The 10,000-nt window shown below is 39.6% G+C and overlaps 1 protein-coding gene across 1 annotated transcript in view; it reads left to right on the top strand.

Moving 5' to 3' along the window:
- Window positions 1-10,000, top strand: part of LOC145402635 (voltage-dependent calcium channel subunit alpha-2/delta-1-like) — a 440,994-nt gene that overhangs the window by 10,490 nt on the left and 420,504 nt on the right. The window contains exon 2 of the mRNA XM_080274627.1: window positions 9,201-9,285. The gene's annotated coding sequence lies outside the window, so the exon portion shown is untranslated. The remainder of the gene's footprint in view (window positions 1-9,200; window positions 9,286-10,000) is intronic.

Here is a 10,000-nt window from a genome sequence, read left to right as displayed (position 1 = left end):
TACAGAGTAAGTAAGAAAAGGGCCTCAAAATCATGGTGCAGTACTGAGGTCTGAGGGAGATGTGTTCGCTAAGAAATTAAGTCCGGTAGCTACTGATATGTAGAAAGTGAAACCTTGAATATTGACAAGAATAATATTGCATAAATGAATATGACACCGCTATTATTACTAATCTGTATACCAAGAATTGCAGACACTGTGGCAGTAGGTTTAATGATATTCGTGTTTCAGGCATAATCTTAGATGTCTTGATGAGTGGGCAGGAGTTCTAGCACCAGGTTTGTACTTCGTGATTGACTTCTCTGAACACCAAAGCAGATGCGGTTTATTTTTAGTGCAGGAAAGTATTTAGAAGGGATTCACTGTCAGATTCTCATACAGTCAAAAGACGGCATGCGACTCAAAATGTAAGCAACAGCTCAGCAAGGATGGAAGTAAGCAGTAAACGTACCGGTTCCTGCAAGCTCCCTTGCTTCCAAATGTTGGGAAAATTTTGTGGCTTTTGCCTTCCCTTAAAAAAGAAAAAAAGAAATCATCCTAGAATTCCCAGTGGTGAATGGAGCGAAGGAGGTAAGGGCGGTGCAAGGGAGTACTTGTGTCAAGGGGGGGGGGGGGGATGAGAGGGGTCAGGAACTTGCAAACGTAACAGAGAAGATAAATGAGATGTGTGTAGGTTTCTGATAATTTTAATGCATACTGGAACTGTTAAGCTGTAAGTGGTTGAGTAAGTACAGTATATTAATGTTAACCCTGTCATCACAAGATGGCTTCTGGATACCATCGGATGATATTCATTTTAAATGAGACGTCCTCGGGTTTGTGGGATTGGAATCATTTTCGATCTATAGCCCAAATCCAGAAGCAAAAAATTATGCATTTTACATCATATTCCGACTAACACCAGACGATCACATGTAGCTTGAACGAGAAATCATTCGGTTGAGGGAGCTGAAATTATTCTCCCTTAAATCATTGCAGAGGTTACGTATTTATGCACACGCCCACGAAAACATGGGTAGTGTTCCATTTTTATGTTTCTACTGTGAAACATTAATAATGCAATTTATTTTCTGAAGATAAGATAATTGACTAGAATAGAGCAACAGCATACATTCTCTGCTGTTCCTCTACAGATCTACACCACCATCGCCATTAGCTGACATACACACATTCGTTTGTATGTTGTGTTCGTACCAGTCATCAACATAGCGCCTTAAATCAGGTGTTGTCTGTGAGGTGATATGGGCAAGAAAGGTTTGGATTAATGCCTATCGACTTCACGAGGACTGATTTCAATGTCAATATGTCCCTCGAGAACAACCCATCACGGAAGAATTTACACTCTTGTAGCCAATTTCGCCACTGGGGGAACAGGGACATGGGGTAAACAGACTTTGTCCATCAGTCGGACAGGTCCAAGAATCGAACCAGATTCTTATAGAGTAGTTATGATTAGGCTCTGCTATCCAGTGCATCACTAGCTGTCCCTCGGAGTTTAGGCATGTTCTAGGTATGTTGCTCTTTGGCGAAACGGGGCATTTGTAAACGAATGAACTCCGAATTTCAAACAGCGAAGTATTGATATAACTACTGGCATCGATATAGAACTCCCAAACTGGATATTATCACATGCTATAATTGGAATTAATAAGATGACAGGATATATCCACGAGTTGCGTAGCGATGCAGTCTGTCACATATGGTCGTCGGACTGAATTACTTTTATTAGTGCATGGTTATTAGATCAAGGCAGTCTGTTTTAAGTTTGCAAATCACATGCAATTTAGTAATTGTTCTAGGGTTGTATTATAATGATGATCACAGAGAAATCTCGATTTTCCACTCCCTACCTTCCTTGCCAGACGGGTGGGGGTGTCCATGCTTTAGGTCTGGTGGTCGAGACCATTTTCTTTTTTTTTTTTACCTCGAAGCCGAAGTTGATGCCTTTCCACAGGAAGTGTTTTGAGGCCTGAGGAATAATGTACCGTATATATTATTTCAAAATTTACGTTAATGTTGTTGGAAAATGAAACATCATTAACTGGTACTTGTTTTAGCTTGCTTTAAGTAAAAGGAAAATATCTAGTAGAAATTTGTTTTCCAGTAATTAAAGTAAATAGCCAAGATTCAAATAGTTCTGAAAAATGCATTCTTAGAAGTATGGTAGGCGAGGGCGCATCCTGAGTAGTGCCAGGTGATCAGGACAGGGAGAGAGGGTAGGTGATGTAAGATATAGCTACGAAATTTCATTTAAAAAAAATAATAACTGTCAAAGTACCTTTAAAAAAAATGCTTACCGGTGTTATGCGTTGTTTTATCATGATGTTAAGTCACTTCAAAGACTGCATCCAAATAGGCCACAAAGAAATATCACAGCAAAAAGGGGATGTCGAGAAAATTTGGTAAAGAGGTCAGGGTACAGGGGAGTCTGAGAACAAGGGTGAGGTACTATAAGGATGCAGAACAATGTAAGGTGGAGTGACAGGAGCAGAGAGATGGTGTATATGTGATGACAGAGGTTGGAATTCCGTGGAGGGGGGAGGAGGAATTAAAAGAATAGTGAGATGACTTCAGGTAAAGGAAAAGTGAGGTGAAAGCTAATTTGAAACTGAGAGTGGAAAGCAGAAGTGGAGAAAGGAAGAAGAGAACTACGGCTGGGGAAGGGGGAGGCGGTGGTGGGGACAGAGATACGTGGTACGGAAGTATTGTTCCTTTATTTCTCGTCTTCAGTAGCATCTGAATCTCTGCCTTTTTACACGCTTAGGCATAGCTACTTTTTTTTTTTTTTGTAGCACTTGGCCCATCATATATATTAGCCCAGCTGTTAAGCTATATAATGCTCTTTGTTGAATATTTCGTGGTAAGTGAGGGCACCCATCATCCACTCACTAGATGTAGTGTTTTCTTTGGGTGACTACACTAAGTGACAAGCTAAATTTTTCCCTAAAAACCAGGAAACCATTTACTACAGTCAAATGGCGCCTGATGGCGTGGTGGGTGAAGGCGCTCCGACCGGGCTGAGCTTGCAATGGCTTATATCTGAGGGATGATTGGAGTTTCTTGCTCACATAATGTCACTCAGGGGCGAGTGAGGCTGATTACCCTTGCCTTAAATGCCAGAAGTTAATAGCCTACCTCGGGACTTCTACACTCTTGATGAGGCAAAAAAAAAAAAAAAAAAAATGGATATTGGATGGCTGGGTTGGCGGTTAGATATTCTGTCCCATCACTCAGTCATTTGCTTACAGTTTCCTAACTACATATTATTGAAGTCATTTGCTCTACCGAACCACTCAAATTTCAGTAAGTGAATTGAACTACAATAAGTCAGGATAAAGGAAATTATATTTTTCTTGGATAAGCCTCACATTACCACATCAATTTGAACATTTCCAACAGACAGACTCAAGCTCTCACACTTTCCTTCCCGACACGAATCAGTTGTGCCATTTTTAATACATCAGCATGGATATTAATCATAAAAAAATAATAAATAATTTGGTTTTACGCCAGGTAAACCCGAAGGGCTAAGGTGTTGCCCCTGGGTAAAGGAGTTTTGGAATGGAGCGTATAGCATTTTATGACCGGATGCCCTTCCTGATCAATGACTCTTGTTTGATTCGATCCTCCGACCCTTCGGTCAGAGCGGAGCGCTCTAACCCACTGAGCCATGGATATTAGTCATAAAACGTTTACGGAAAATAAAGGTAGCAATTTTAAGTGCTGTAGTGAAGATACGCATGAAATCGGTGAAACCTTTAGTTCGGTCGATGCAAAATATCAATCAGGCAACGTCGTACCCAACCCTGCCGACCCTGCCCTTCTACTCTTATTTTTCTTTTCAGTACGCTGTTTTGCATTTCCGATGCTAAATATAATTTCCCATTTCAATAACTGATATCAACTCCTTCATGTATTATCTCCTAAACTCTCCTTGCCACTAATATTTCCCTTCTGCAGTGATGAGAAGAAACTCTTAGTTAGATAAACTTTAGTAATAGGAGGGGAATGAGAGGGGGTCATGAACTGGGATATAGCAACATATGGCGACAATTAGTGAAGTTCAGGTTTAAGAGATATTATTTTAAATGTCTTCGTCCTTCAGCATTATTAATTCTTACAGCACTTACATGTGGTATATATATATATATATATATGTATATATATATATATATATATATATATATATATATATATATATATATATATATATATATATATATATATATATATATATTCGTTGTTATTCTCAGATCCTCTAAAAAACAAAAGACTACCCCTTCAGAATAATTACGTGCCAGCACTTAAAACTTGCCTCTCCATATACCTATATTGTGTTCTACATCATTCAGAAAGTCGGTTTTAGCTGTTGTTTGTCGTTAAAACTTTTTAACATGAAAAATTCATCATTTTTTTTGCGAAAAGGACTTTTGACTTTGCATTACTCAGTTTTCATACCGGCTGTGCTATAAAGCTGACGTATAAACATTAGCGCTCGGGCAGGAACTTAATTGGCTTGCGTAAGGAGTTTGCTCTGAAAGTACTCGAAGTTGCACCTGATCTGTAAGTTATTAGCTAGGGTACTAAATATGCATAGGCTAATACACGAATATATGAGAAATCTAAAAAAATATGTATAAATAATTTGGTTACTTAAAATCTCATGTTCAGATTTGTATTTACGTGAAAACTGACAGTGAATAATAAAACCGTTAAATCAGTTGACTCACACATAACGGAGATTTCCTTCTTGCTAATGCGAGGTTTCTAATGACTTTAACCATAACTCCTTTTAGAGGTTCCGGTACACAAACAGAAGGATCGGCTCTGAAAAAAAGACACATTTTCCAAGCCCTTGGTGCTTTGTACGCCTATGATTATAAAGCCGGAGAGAGGGTGAGGGTAGTTGAATACTTGGATAGAGGGAGGTAGTAATTGGGATAATGACGACGGATGTCCGCTGTGATCAAGTTAAAGTGTAAGTGGCTTTTGGATGAGAGTGGAATGAAGATATGCATAAGGCGATAGAGTGTCTGGGAAAACAGCTACGGATGCCAGCAGTTTCTCAGATAAAGTGTAAGTGGTGTAAGGAGGAGGGTGGGTGAAACAGTGTTTGAGGAGAGAGGATGTTTAGGTAAATTGATATGGTAAGGATGCCAACGATTGTTCTGGTTAAGGTTGAAGTGGTATGGTAACAGTAACAAGTCGTGCGTTATTTTGTCCAGCAAATATAGGATTTAGCTCACCCGCCACATAACCAACTTTTTAGTTAGGACTTTTGCTTATTATATCTTGCTGTATAATTCTCACACTCGAACGTTTATAGGCCCCTGTGTTTAAAATATACGGTATATATATATATATATATATATATATATATATATATATATATATATATATATATATATATATATATATATATACAGTAAATTAAAAGCAAGGATTTTTCCCGTGCAGTATGTCTCAGATTACTTGTACCGTATATTTCTTTTACTTATCTGTAGCCAGCAGTATGTCTATTAATTTTCAAATCATAGCTTGTGAGTCCCAGCTACAGTGTATCATTAAAGGCTAGTGCCTTGATTATTCTTCAACGTTGTCGACGAAACACCTGGAATTGCAAACTGAACAAAGATTTTAAAACTGTCCCACATAAAGTGCCTGGCATGTGTAAAATACCGATATAGGTAGGTGAGCATTGCTACCGTACCAAATGGTTACTGGTGTAGCGTTTACTGCCTTTTGAACTTACATCAGACTACATGAAAAGAAAAATACATAGAGAATAAATATACAAATAAATATTGAACGTAAGACTTATCACTAATGTACCTATTGTTTGTGCGAAAATGTGAGAGTCTCAGCTTTGTCTCTAGGTTAGGCTGGGATCGATGATGTGATTTAATTAAAGTTGTTCCCAAAATAGTTTTTCCTCACTCACTCCAAACCGGTAAAATTGTCAGTGGTGCTGTACTGTAGCAGACTTGGGAATATCTCTCAGGGCCCGCGTCACCTTTCCCCTAGTCTTCGTACCCTACTCGTACAAATAAACACACACCATGCACTTTCAGCGATGACACAGTGCTTGTCTTTTTTAATTTTGTAGACATATTTGCTTTTTCACTGTAGTTTCGTATTAATAGGCTGCACTTTAGGATATTTGTATGTATGCATTTATGATGGAGTTATTCTAAACCAGTGTCAGGCATAGAAATAAAACAAAAAGTATAGGAGCAGTTATTATGTTCGGTAAAGGATGCATCCCCCTCCTCAACACACACACACACACTGTGGGGAGAAGTGAAATGAGAAGATGTCACTGATACCAGTATAATACAAATGGGAAGGAAATAAAGGCAGAAAAAACAAAGACGGTGAGAAGTGAGTAGCCTCGATGCACAAGGGAAGATGATCATTACATAAGATGAGACTAACTGTAGTAGGCCGATTAGGCAGTACATGTTGAAGGATGTAAATAAACCTGAGAACAAAATAAGCTAATCAAACATTACAGAAAATGGTTCTTTACCTCATTTTCAAGTTTTAAAATTGCTGGGTTAAAAGTCTTTTATTTCACTTCGGCCAGTGTTAGGATACAAATAGTTTATTTTAGTTCGGCCAGTTATCACGTTGGCTACTGAATACGTAGAAAGAGAAATACCGGTAATAACACAATTTTCAACAAGAATAACTTCGCATGGGCCAGAGTAGCCTATTATTGTTCTCTCTCTCTCTCTCTCTCTCTCTCTCTCTCTCTCTCTCTCTCTCTCTCTCTCTCTCTCTCTCTTTCTTGTGTGAGTTAGAAAGGATAAGAACATAAGAAAATAGGCTAGATTTAGTTGGTTACTTGTCCTCCACCAGATGGTTCCTGTAAAACTGACCAGAATACGTTTTATAAATTAGAATAACGTTGCTTTTCCTCCTTTATATTGTACAGTTACGATGAGATTATAATTAAAAGTGTCACCGATCATTTGAGGCATCAGTCACAAACGTAAAACGTAGTTTATTAAATGTATTTGATAACCGATGATATCGTAACCTATTTCCGTAACTGGGTTATTTCATCAGTATCCTGCCTGACGGTATTAGCGGGGATGTGTTAATGACCACTCGGATAATATTGTGGAAGATCACTTATCCCCTTTAATCTGAAAACGTGGTGCTGGAGAGGGACGCCTTTCAACGGGGGTACCAATACAAAGGAAGTGGTGGAACTGTCCGGTTATGCAAATGTCCCTCAAGTCCTTCCCTATCCTCAGAAAGGAGGATGGTGGACTGCAGGAACGGGCAAACTTCATCTAGCAGTCCAGCGGTTTCAGGTTGACAATATCCTGAGGCTGTATAGCCATATAACACCAATTCAAGGACGTCTTTTTCATGCTGACCTTTCTACCTCTTGCCGATTTTATTTAGTATAGTGAGACTTTCAGACTAAGAGGTTACATATATTCTTCAACCCTTTTACTACCAAAAACTTTTCTTATAATGAATAAAGCGTCAAGGCGTAGCAAGAACAGAACATGACGATATCGAGTGATGGGATTCGGACGAACTTTTAATGAAATTTATGCCGATCTCCAAACTGGGCACTGCTCTAGCCAAGGACTGATCTCGCGGTCTTTCGGACAGCAGTCTAACATTCTGCCACTGAACCACCACCTCCCTCAGTGGCAGCTGGTGCGGGACAAGTCAAATCTGGTCATCAGCCAAGGCGCCGCCGTGCCTGAAGGATTGGACGCTGTTATTGATGGTCTGTGGTTGGATGCAGTTTTGGAGCTTATATCCTCAGTAAGGGAATGTGAATTAAACTTTAGGATTCTTTTAAACTTTAAAATTGTAAAATAATGATTATGCGTTGTTGAATCTTTGTAACATCTTCAGTAGCTACGAGTTCTTTTCCTTATCCACCTAAAATTGTCTACCGCTGATAATCGGCGTCCATATCCAACATGTATCTCATTATATTGTACAGAAGATAGAGAATGAGAGGCTATCCAGAAGAGTAAGCGGGTGAGATGGAGGTGGGGATGGGTAGACCGAGGATGAGGTGGAGATATATATGAGTGAGGGACGTGTGAGTTGGAGGTAGGACAGCTTAATGGCAAAGGACAGTGAATTGGAGGCGGTTTATTTGTGGCCATTTAAGGCGTTTGGATATAGGTAGGGAGATAGATAGATTGACAATGTTTAGCGTTTAGCCTACAAATTATGTTGGCTCGCCTAGGTAAACATTGGCTGTTTTATTTCGTCATATATAACGTCGGTAATCGCAGCCACCAACTTTACTGCTTTCAATGCGGGAGACTTTCTGTAATTGGAATAATGTGTAATAGGATATAGATGTCTTGAGAACCAAGCTAAATCCTTCACGACAAAAGGTTAATATAGATGTCTTGAGAACCAAGCTAAATCCTTCACGACAAAAGGTTAATATAGATGTCTTGAGAACCAAGCTAAATCCTTCACGACAAAAGGTTTCCACAGGCTGTATTCCACCTTCACGATTTTGTCTACGGAACGCGAAATGGTGGCCAATCATGAGACACCGTAGGCCTTTTCAGGGCGTTCCGTAGTGCTCTGTAATGAACGGTAGCAGTTCGTGATGAGTCGTGGTACCTTTGAGTCGACTCAAAACCACCACGGCTCGTCACGAACTGCAACGGTTCATTACGGAACGTCCCGCAAAGGCCTACGGTGCCTCACGATTCGCCACACTTTCGCGTTCCGTAACATTCCGTAGCCAAAATCGTGAAGGTGGGAACTGAACTTAAAAATAGCCTAACGGTAACGAGAATGCAGTAATTTGTTGGCCTTATGTGTTGGCTAAATTATGTAAACTATCGTATGTATACACAGGGTGTGTTGACCTCATTAACATATTTATAGCTTTGGTAAACTCAGCCGCCTCCTGTTCATCAGCCCCTTCAGTACGATTTTTTTTTATCGCTGATGGTTAAAAAAAAAAAAAAGTATTAAAAATGTCAAGAGTTTAATGATGATAATGATGATGATGAAATTAAATTCCAGTTAAATGCTTCGGTACTCTCATTACCACTACGACCACCACCATCACCACTACTACTACTACTACGTGTTGCTACTACTACTACGTGTTGCTACTACTACTACTACTACTACTGCTACTACTACCACTACTACTGTTTGTGTGTATTTACTTTCTGCTATATATTTTACAGGTTGTTCAGTGAGGTGGCAGTGTCATTACAGCGGTGGGTGGAGAAGCTGCACTCAGATCTAACACACACAAGACTCCTCGCCAGGGTAAGTGTGTGTGTGTGTGTGTGTGTGTGTGTGTGTGTGTGTGTGTGTGTATATATATATATATATATATATATATATATATATATATATATATATACAGTATATGCGTGTGTGTGCGCGCGCGCTTTGATATCCCTCACGCATACACATACCCCGTCAGTGGGCTTTTTTCATTATTTTTTAATATCAGAATTCTTCGAGTGGGTGAGTTCTTCGTCTTCTTCCTCTTTTCTCCTCCTTCTCCTCCTCCTTGCACGAGAATCCTCAGCTGACTGTTTCTGTCTGAATAACTTGCTTTTACCAGCCACGCTTAAGTTCATTCCCCTTCTGTCTACAAGACACCCCGTAAATTGAATATACCTTTACATAGCGTTGCTGTCATTATTTATTTATCAGTTTATTAAATGCAAATAAAGTAGTATAAGCACAGACTAGGATCGCACAGATGGCCCTAAGTTAATGATCACTACTTTTACTTTCGACCTGTGATGGGTTGTGGAGCAGTGAGGGTTCCTGTTAGTTAAGTGACCACCATCGGGATTTTTTTTAGTGTACCAGGGGTCTCTGCTTCAGGAGGTAACTTGTGTACTTGTCCAGCATGGGAGAGTTTCTTGTCTCAGTGAAGTGAGTGAAGCTGGGGCCTGATGAACTGCTGCCTGCCTTAAAAGCGCAAGGCTGCCGCACCACCCCTGAACTTCCACACTGTGCAATTTCC

This window comes from Coenobita brevimanus, chromosome 58 (assembly GCF_032717465.1).
Source record: "Coenobita brevimanus isolate Jiangsu-jjx chromosome 58, ASM3271746v2, whole genome shotgun sequence".
NCBI classification, from domain to species: Eukaryota; Metazoa; Arthropoda; class Malacostraca; order Decapoda; family Coenobitidae; genus Coenobita; species Coenobita brevimanus.
This window is presented reverse-complemented; position numbering and strand designations above follow the sequence as displayed.